Genomic DNA, 9,957 nt, shown 5'->3' on the forward strand with positions numbered 1-9,957 from the left:
AGGCACTGGTGAGGCGGCGCAGGGCTTCCTGGGGAGAGGGCAGCAAGGATCTCTATCCTGGCCTGGGGGTAGTGAGCATAGGTGGCCAGGGCAGGGCCCTGGGTGGGGCTGTGGCCTCTGCTGGCCCCACCAAAGTGCCCAGGCCCCGATCCCTCTCTGTGCCCAGGGCCCCCAGGTGGGCCGGGCTTCTGACCTGTTCCCCAGCCCTACTCTGATGGGAACATTCAGGGCCCTCCAGGAAGTATGCAGGGAGCATCCGCTCCTGCTAGCCAGCGGCTGTGGCCCTGACCAAATCAGGGCTGGGGAGGGAAAGTGGGTCCACGGAGGTGTCCCTGCTCCATCAGCCCCCTACAGGACTTGTGTTCATTACAGTGCGGGGGCTTCCACTGTCTCCCAGCCTGCCTCATGCTCCCTCTGCTGCAGGGGCAGGGTTCCAAGATCACAACTTGTGAACAGTGCCGGCCTCCTGAGGCTCTAACAATGCACTCTGAGATCCCTACCCTTGCCATTGGTCTCCGTCGCTGACTCGAGGCACCTAACATCAGTTCACACCCAAGGCAGGCTAGTGACTTCTGGGGCTCAGCCACAGACCTGGTTTGTCACTGCTGAGCTGTTCCTAGAGAGCCCTAGAGGCTTGATTGACCCAGGCTGCTGTGTGTGCTGGAGGTGAAGAATCCCCACCTACTAGGGGTGAAAGGAAATGAAGATGGAAAGTTCTTGTAGCTCAAGGCCTGACATGGGTAGCTGCTCAATAAATGCTAGTGTGTTATTCCATCCTCTGAGTCCTGTGGAGTTGATAATGATTCCAGTTTCACAGATGAGGGAACTGAGGCTTGGCAGGGCTGAGAAATTTGCCCCAGGCTGTACCTCTTTAGCAGATCTCAACAGTGGTAGAGCCAGCTTGCATCCAGCTCTGCCAGATTCCAAAGTAAAAGTTCTCAGCTGCCTCACACTTGGCAGGGGGGTGGCGTGGGGGAGTTACTCTCTGGACAGAGAAGGGTCTAGAGTCCCTGGGGGATAAGGTCACCGGGCGGGGGTTTGGGACAGCCTGGGAATGGGTGGCAGGGACAGCTGGGCTGTAATGGTGGCTCTGTGCAGCGGGAGGAGGCCCTGGCAGGGCAGCAGGTGGAAGGGGCATCTTCTAGGCCTGGGGTGCTTTTGGAACATTTGCATACTGGGGTGGAAGGTGGGGTGTTCAGGCAGTGGGGGAGGCAGAATCTTGGCCGGGCAGAGTGACCAGAGCATCCTCAGTATCAGTGGCACAGCCTGGGTTGGGGGCAGGGTGGCCTCCTGAGGGTCAGACAGGGTGCTAGGGATAAGGACATAGGGGTGGTGGGCAGGCGTCCAGTTTGGCACTCCTGTGCTGGGTATGAGGAGACTGATGAAGGCTGATGCTGACCAGGGGGTACTAAGGGCCAGGCCCTATCCAGGCTCTGGTTGGGAATTGCATATGGAGCCTCATGGCACTTCAAGGTTAGAACTATTTCCATGCCTACTTCACAGATGCAGAAGTGGAGGCAGGAAAGGGGTTAGTTACTTGCTGAGTGCCCACAGCCCCTAAGTGGAGGAGTGAGGACTAGGGCCAAGGCCCCAGCTCCAGAACCTATGAGCTGCTTCCTCCTTAAAGATGCTCATGGAAGAGGTTGTCCTGGGAAAAGAGCCTCAGTATCTGGAAGGCGCTCAGGACACCAGGTGGCTTTCTGCTGCTCCCAGTAACTGTCAGAGTGAGGGGGAGGAGAGTCCTATAGGTGAGGCGGAAGAATTGAGGCTAGGTGGTGTTTGGACATGTTTGCAGAATCTGTGCATTTTGCTGTGTGTAAATTACACCCCAAGTTACATCCCAGCCTGTCCCAGACCCCAGCCCAGGTCAGCTTTATGAAGTGGCTGAGAAGTGGCACAGCAGCCCTGGCACCCTAGTGGCTGCTGGCAGCCTTGGGTAAGAGCAGGGACAGGCTGGGGATGACTGGCCATCAGACTCATGATCCGGGGAGACCTTGGGAGGTATGATGTTGCACCATGCCTGGCCAGTGAGCCAGCTGAGGCTTGGGAAGAGGGATTTCATCTTGGGGGTCACAGCTCTGTTCTCTACCGGGTGGACACAGGGAGGTTCCAGCAGGAAGCAGCAGTGCCTGGTTGTAACCTGGCCCCTACCCAGGACCCACTCCTCCAGGCTAGGCTAATAAGGCCCCAGCATGGGGACAGAGGCAGGCATGAATGTCTCCACCCTGCCAGCTCAGGCATAAAGTCGGATGCTGGCACAGGGCCCCTCCCTGCCTAGCGGGACTCCCAGGCAGACCTAAAGGAAGACTTTTATGATGCTCCCTGGCTCCTCAGCCAAACGTTTGAGGTTTAGGGCCAGGAACTCCTCCAGGGCAGCCTGCCCTTGAGTTGGTTTCATTCAGCTCAGCCAACACTGGCTGGGGACACCCTGCTTAGGCCCAGGGCCAATGTGGGAGGCTCTGCACCACCCTGGGAGTGTCATGTGATTGCTAGGGAGGCCAATGAGCGGCTGTGTGGGCTCCAGTCCCTCTAGTCTGGCTCTGAGTCCTGCCTCCTCCCCTCGCTAGCTGTGTTCCTTAGTTTACTCATCTGCAAAATGGGGATGATAGCACCTACCTCCTAGGTGTTAGAGAAATGAGCGAATGTTTGTAAAGGGCTTAAAACAAGAGTAAGCACTCAACCAAGCTACTCATCACCGTCATCACCACCACCTTGTTACTGATGGGAAACATAAACTCAGGTGAAAAGGCTTGCCCAAGGCTGCACAGTCAGGCAATGCAAAGCCAGTGAATGCACCCACATCCATCTGACTCCAACACTAGTGCCCTTTCCCCATGCCCAGGCCCTCTGGCAAAGAGCGTCTTGGTGAGTATGGCATCCGTACGCTGCCTGGACTCCATGCCCTTCCCCAGCTCACACCCTTACCAGCAGCCCTGGGAGAGGCAGGCCTCAGCTCCCCTGTTGTCCAGATGAGACAGGGACCTGGAGGGGAAATGTAGTCTCACAGGCCCTCAGTGGTGGTGGCAGGGCCTGGTGGAGGGAAGTGTGGCACCTGTGGGTACATGGCTGTCTACTCAGGCTAGGGCCTGCAGAGATAAGTGCTCCCACGTCCTGCCCTTGAAATGCTGTTCAGCTGGAAAACATATACTGGGCTTTCTGAAAGGCGATTGGCTTTCAGCTTGAAGTTTTGAAGTACAAAGTGAATTTTAAAATCATCATAAAACAGAGCAGGCAGCTGAGAAATGCATCATGGATTGGCACATGCAGCTGGGTCTAAGGCCCTAGAGACCACCTGTTCCACCTGCCCGTTCCACGTGCAGAGACCCAGCCTCAGCGCTGCAGCTGGACAGGGCGTGCGGGGTGGATGAGAAGGGAGGTGTCCTTCGATGAGGCCTGTTCACCCTGGCTTAGTGCTGACTGTCGGTGTCATTGATTTGTGGATGGGGAAGGTGAGGCCCAGGAAGGACTTTAAGGAACCTGGCACCCCCTGGCAAGCAAACCAGGGCCCCAGCCTCCTCCTCTCCTCCCCTGGCAGCCTCCTTGTGAGGGTGGCTGTGGTGAGCGTGTGCCATGTTCCAGGCCTGACGTCAACAAGAGGATTGCAGAGGCCCCTGCAGGGCGAGGCCCGTGCTACTCTCTGCATGCCTGATCCTTGTTCGTTCTCACAGCAGCCTCCCTCTGCAGGTCCTGGCGCTCCATTGTCCAGGCTGGAACACCGAGGCTCAGAGAGGCCTGCAGGCCCTCGCCCACAGCCATGCATGGTGGAGTGGCAGAGTGGTAAGTCTTCACCACCACCCCGGTGTTGACCTCTGAACTCCCTGGTTTTATTAGGGCTCAGGCACAGTGGACAGGGTGGGTAAGAGCCAGGACTTCAGCTGACGGTGGAGAGTGGCTTTCAGAGGAAGAACACAGCTCTGGGTTGTCCAACCAGGGTTTCAGTCCTGCCTCTGTTGCATACCTGCGGTGTGGCCCTGGGCTGAGCCTCACCGCCTCCTCTATAGAGGACTCTGGTAACAGTGGGAGTGAGGCTGGCATACAGCAGGTGCATAACACATGTGACACTGGCCATGAACTTCTTTACCCTCTTCTGTTCTCATCACCTCTTTGGCCCAGAAACAGGGCAAAGTCCTGTTTCCATCTCTGGTTTCAGGCCTCTCAGTGGGCTGTGGGGGCTGGCCCTTTAGGGCAGGGCCCCAGGCCAAGGCTTACCCAGCCCTCGCACGCACCCACCTCGGGCTGGGCCTGAACCCACACCACCCTCCCATGGATCCAGGCTCCTGGCTGTAGAGTTCACAGGGTCTGTTCAGCTGAAAGGACCTGGGGACACACATCATCAAGCCTGGCCTCCTGGATGCTGGGGAGCCTCCCTGAAGCCTGCTGCACCCCCAGCTCTCTGTCCCGGGAGTGGAGCTGGGCGGGTCACATCTCCAAACTGTGGGAGGACAGCCTTCTTCCCATACAGGGAAAATTCGGGCCTGGACTTGGATCTGTGTTTGAATCTAGGCTCTCGGTGACTGTGGGCAAATCACTTCATGCTTTGTGCCTCAGTTTCCTCCTTTGTAAATGGGGATGATAATCCCTTCCTTCCCCAGGCTGGCTTGAGGGCCAAGGAGGCCAGGCAGGTAAAGCACCAGTCTGGGTCCCCTTCATCACCCAGAATTCACAGGTCACCCCTGCTGGTCCTGAGAGACAGTGACATTCTTTTTTTTTTTTTTTGAGATGGAGTCTTGCTCTGTCACCAAGGATGGAGTGCAGCGGCACAATCTCGGCTCACTGCAGCCTCTGCCTCCCAGGTTCAACTGATTCTCCTTCCTCAGCCTCCTAAGTAGCTGGGATTACAGGCACCTGCCACCACACCAGGCTAGTTTTATTTATTTATTTATTTATTTATTTTTATTGGAGACGGATTTCGCTCTTGTTACCCAGGCTGGAGTGCAATGGCGCGATCTCGGCTCACTGCAACCTCCGCCTCCTGTGTTCAGGCAATTCTCCTGCCTCAGCTTCCTGAGTAGCTGGGATTACAGGCACTCGCCACCATGCCCAGCTAATTTTTTGTATTTTTAGTAGAGACGGGGTTTCACCATGTTGACCAGGATGGTCTCGATCTCTTCACCTCGTGATCCACCCGCCTCGGCCTCCCAAAGTGCTGGGATTACAGGCATGAGTAGTTTTTGTATTTTTAGTAGAGATGGGATTTCCCTATGTTGGCCAGGCTGGTCTCGAACTACTGATTCTGTCTGCCTCAGCCTCCCAGTGTTGGGATTACAGGTGTGAGCCACCGCACCCAGCTGACAGTGAGCTTGAAGAAGCAGGTAGCATGAGCAGTGCATGCACACTCTGGGAACTAGGGCAGCAGATTCAAGTCCCACTGCTGCCCCTACCCTCCATGTGACCTTGGGCAGGTGACAGCTCCCTGTGCCTCAGTTTTCTCATCTGTCAAATAGGGTTCACACTAGCACTGGCCTCACAGAGTAGTTGTGAGAAGGAATAAACCCATTTAAGCATCAGAACTGCACCTAATCAGCCTCAGCTCTTGTATCACTGAGGGGCAGGGGTTGCCAATATTGCTGTAATCACCACCTCCACCTTTATTTACCCTGCAAAGCAGTACAGTAAGTCTACATTTAAGTCCTTGATAGGGTCTTGGAAACTGACTTCAAGTGAAACCACGTAAAATAGTTTGAATCAGGCCAGGGGCTCACACTTGTAATCCCAGCACTTTGGGAGACTGAGGTGGGCGGATCACCTGAGGTCAAGAGTTTGAGCCCAGCCTGGCCAGCATGGTGAAATCCTGTTTCTATTAAAAATACAAAAATTAGGCCAGGCACGGTGGCTCATGCCTGTAATCCCAGCACTTTGGGAGGCCGAGGCAGGTGGATCACGAGGTCAAGAGATCAAGACCATCCTGGCCAACATAGTGAAACCCTGTCTGTACTAAAAATACAAAAATTAGCTGGGCTTGGTGGCGCACGCCTGTAGTCCTAGCTACTCGGGAGGTGGAGGTTGCAGTGAGCCAAGATCGCGCCACTGCACTCCAGCCTGGCGCCTGGTGACAGAACAAGACTCCGTCTCAAAAAAAAAAAATACAAAAATTGTCAGGCATGGTGGTGTGTACCTGTGATCCCAGTTACTGGGGAGGCTGAGGCAGGAGAATTGCCTGAGCCATGGAGGTGGAGGATTCAGTGAGCTGAGATTGTGCCACTGCACTCTAGCCTGGGCGACAGATTGATTGGGATTCCATCTCCAAAAGAAAAATAGTTTGGGCCTGGTGAGATGGCTCACACCTGTAATCCCAGCACTTTGGGAGACTGAGGTGAGTGGATCACGAGGTCAGGAGGTGAGACCATCCTGGCTAGCACGGTGAAACCCCATCTCTACTAAAAATACAAAAAATTGGCCAGGTGCGGTCACAAGCACCTGTAATCCCAGCTACTCAGGAGGCTGAGGCAGGAGGATTGCTTGAACCCGGGAGGCGGAGGTTGCAGTGAGCCGAGATTGCTGTGAGCCGAGATTGCACCACTGCATTCCAGCCTGGGCAACAAGAGCAAGACTCCGTCTCAAAAAAAAATAGTTTGGATCTGTGTCCCCTTCCAAATCTCATGTTGAAATGTAATCCCATGTGATCTCCAGTGTTGGAGGTGAGGCCTGGTGGGAGGTGATCGGATCATGGGGGTGGTTTTCTTATGAATGGTTTAGCATCATCCTCTTGGTACTGTCCTCATGATAGCGAATAAGTTCTCATGAGATCTGGTCATTGAAAAGTGTGTGGTGCCTCCCTCCTCTCTCTCTTGCTCCTGCTGTAGCCATGTGACCTGCTTGCTCCCTCTTCACCTCCGCCACGATTGTAAGTTTCCTGAGGCCTCCTCAGAAGCTGAGCAGATGCAGGCACTATGCTTTCTGTAGATCCCATAGAACCGAGTCAATTAAGCCTCCTTCCTTTATAAATTACCCAGTCTCAGGTATTTCTTAAGAGCAGTTGGTGAATGGACTAATGCATCAGTTATAACAATACCAATTTTAACATAGGCTAATTGATATAAACAAGAGTTAAGTTCCTACAGCATATTTTCGGTGACAAAAACACCACCAAATGCCTCTAATACAAAGCACCTCTAATACTAAACATTGAAATAAATGTGAGCTATACATATGTTTAAGAAAGACTGGTAAAAACAAGATAATTACCCACTTATTCCACGGATAGGGAAACTGAGACCCAGAGAGATCAGAAGCCTTGGGCCGAGCAGGAATTGGGACCCCTGGGGAGGCGGGTTCAGCAGGGCAGTCCACAGTGAGTAGAGCTTGGGTCTAGCTGTGCTGCCGTGGGTAAGGCAACCACCATCTTGAGCCTCAGCCGTGTTTCCCCCATCAGATGCCCTGGCACGTGGCAACTGCTCAGTTAATATTAGCCAATAACATTACCTAAGTCAGAGTGAGAAAGGACTTTCTCATAGTGGGAACTGTGCACAGATCACCGTGATAGTGACCAGTGCAGATGGAGCGCTTGCTAGTCTTAGCACACTCTAGGCACCACGCTTGCATCAAATGGCTTTGTCCTCATGTAACTGTGTTTTGCAGATGAGGAAAGGGGACTGTGGGAGGTTTGATGGCCTGCCAAAGTTCTCCCAGTCAGGGTGGTAGAGCCCGGGGCTGACACCTAGTCAGCTGTAGTCACCCCCACTCTGGGCGCCCTGTGGGGTGTGACCTCCCACACCACTCAAAGGTGTGCAAACAGAGGCTTGAGCGTGGGAGCCGCCTGGGACTTACCAGCTTAGTCCCTGCCAACCCTGAGAGGCTGAGTTTCTCGGGGTGTGCCCTCATCTTGGAACCGGAGGGAAGGGGCCGCATGTGAGGGGGCTCCTGCTGTGGGAGTGTTCAAGGGCCCTGTCAGAGGCCCGCTCCCTTCTGGGACCCTCTAGCCAGTGTGCGCAGCCTGACGGTCGTCTCGGTAACCGATACCAGGCAGCCAAAGTTACGGTGTGTGTCTGGGAGGCTATTTTGTCTAATATGCTAAAAGGCCTTTGGAAATTCCTAGAGCCCATCTGGTCCTAGTTACCCCACAATATTGCTGTCTCTTCAGCTTGCAGACAAGGGAACAGTTTTATTTCTCCTTTCGGAGCTCAGGAATGTGCCTTAAACACGAGCAAGCCGGCAGACGCCCACTTGGTGCACGAGTCCCTTGGTCACGTGTCATGCTCATTGTCCTTTAAGAAAGGACTGCTGCTTTTTCCCCTCGGCTCCCCAACCCCAGAGGGTCCCTCCCAACCCCATTACCTAGAGAGTGACGTGGGGAGGGAAGATGCTTCTTCAGGGGGTGGACCCGCCTGACTGGGATTGCGATGTGCCAGCGTCTGCGCTTTCTCGCCTGTGTCCTAGAGACGGGGACTCCAGAGAATGGAAAGCAAGCCTGATGCGTGGTAGGTGCATGGTACATGCAGGTTTCCCAGTTGGGTCTGTGAACTGAAGTAGGTTCCTTGACCCATCTAAGCCCCAGTAGCCTGCTCTGTGAAACCCGGCTGGAAAGTGTGGTGTGGGAGTTGAGGAAGGCCTCAGCCATGGCAGGGGATGTGGATGATTGTTCCTTACTCACCCGGTGCCTCTGCCTGCCCATGGCTGCCTCCAGACCCAGAGGGTGAGAGCACATCCAGGGGCTGCACGTCTGAAGCCTTTCTTGCAGGGAGGAGCTGTCTTCAGGCCCAGCCACTCCCATGCTTTTGCTAGGCTGGAGTTCTTGTCCCTTTGGGTTCTTTGGGTTCCTCTGGCTGCAGTGTCCAGAGGCTGGGTTTGGCCGCTCTGGGCTGGCTGAGTCTGGACAGCTGCCCTGCATGGTTGCCTGGGACCAGTTGACATCCTCCTTGCTTTCTTGAAGAGCCCCCTCTCCCCAATCCCAGGCTGGAACAGTCACAGTGCCCTCCCCACCCGGCCCAGCCCCTGCTAGGCTGTGATTCCAGGGCCTGTGATTCCAGGGCCTGTGTTAGCCTGTGATTCAAGCTCAGATAACCCTAGACCAGGCTCCTTCCAGGCCAGGCAGGCCTGCACCTCCATCCCCTGTGTGGTTAGACGTGGCATGTACTCGTTTTATGAACCGTGAGCTCACTGGCTTGTGTCCCCTCCAAATGGAAGCTTTTAGAGCCAGTGTGAGATTCTCCACGCCCCTTTGCCACAGCAGTGGAGGGAGCACAGTTCAAGCTGTAGCCCTCAAGAGTCTGGGTCCCTGAAGTCTCAGATGACTCAGGGCTCCCAGTCAAACTGGGGCTGATACCCAGTGTGAGCGAGAAATACGCCTTCATTGTTTAAACTCCTGATGCTTAATGGTGGTTTGTTTCTGCGGCATAACCTTACTCAGCCTGGCTGATACGCTTTCCATTTCCCTGATCACAGGGATGGTTTGGAGATATCATATAACTCAAGAGTCCTTACATTACTTTTACATTTTGAGTGGAAGAGGAAGGACTTTATTTTCTGAGTTATCAAGTTTTAGAGAAGCCGTATTTCCCACCACAAAGAGAAAGCCTGTCTGAGGTATGAAATAGTAAAATGAAGGGAGCAAAAGAAAAAAAGCATGATGGAAAAAGGGGAACCCGATAGGGCTGCCATGAGCATCTACCCAGGTTGTGCACTGCACAACTCTCGAGGCTGCTGTTACACAGTAATCACAGTAGATTTGTGTAATGATTAGGATAATTTTCTAGCAGACGCTAGTAAAGTATTTTGAGGAAGTGGAGCCTTTCTTTAATTTGCAAACAATTGCTGTAAAGGCTAGTGGCCATGCCATATCAATTCCCTGATTTTAATCCTTGAGTCCCCGGAGCTTCCCTAGCTCGGTAAGTAGTTGGTAGAATTTATTATTTTGGTAAATTCCCTTTGTTGTGAAGTTCTGCTCACAGCAGAACCATTGATAATTTGGTCACCTGCAAGATGTATCAAGCTTGTTTTTTACTTTGCAGAGCAAACCCT

The sequence above is a fragment of the Aotus nancymaae genome, unplaced genomic scaffold (genome assembly GCF_030222135.1).
Source record: "Aotus nancymaae isolate 86718 unplaced genomic scaffold, 86718_ANA_hifiasm-v0.15.2.pri h1tg000046l, whole genome shotgun sequence".
NCBI classification, from domain to species: Eukaryota; Metazoa; Chordata; class Mammalia; order Primates; family Aotidae; genus Aotus; species Aotus nancymaae.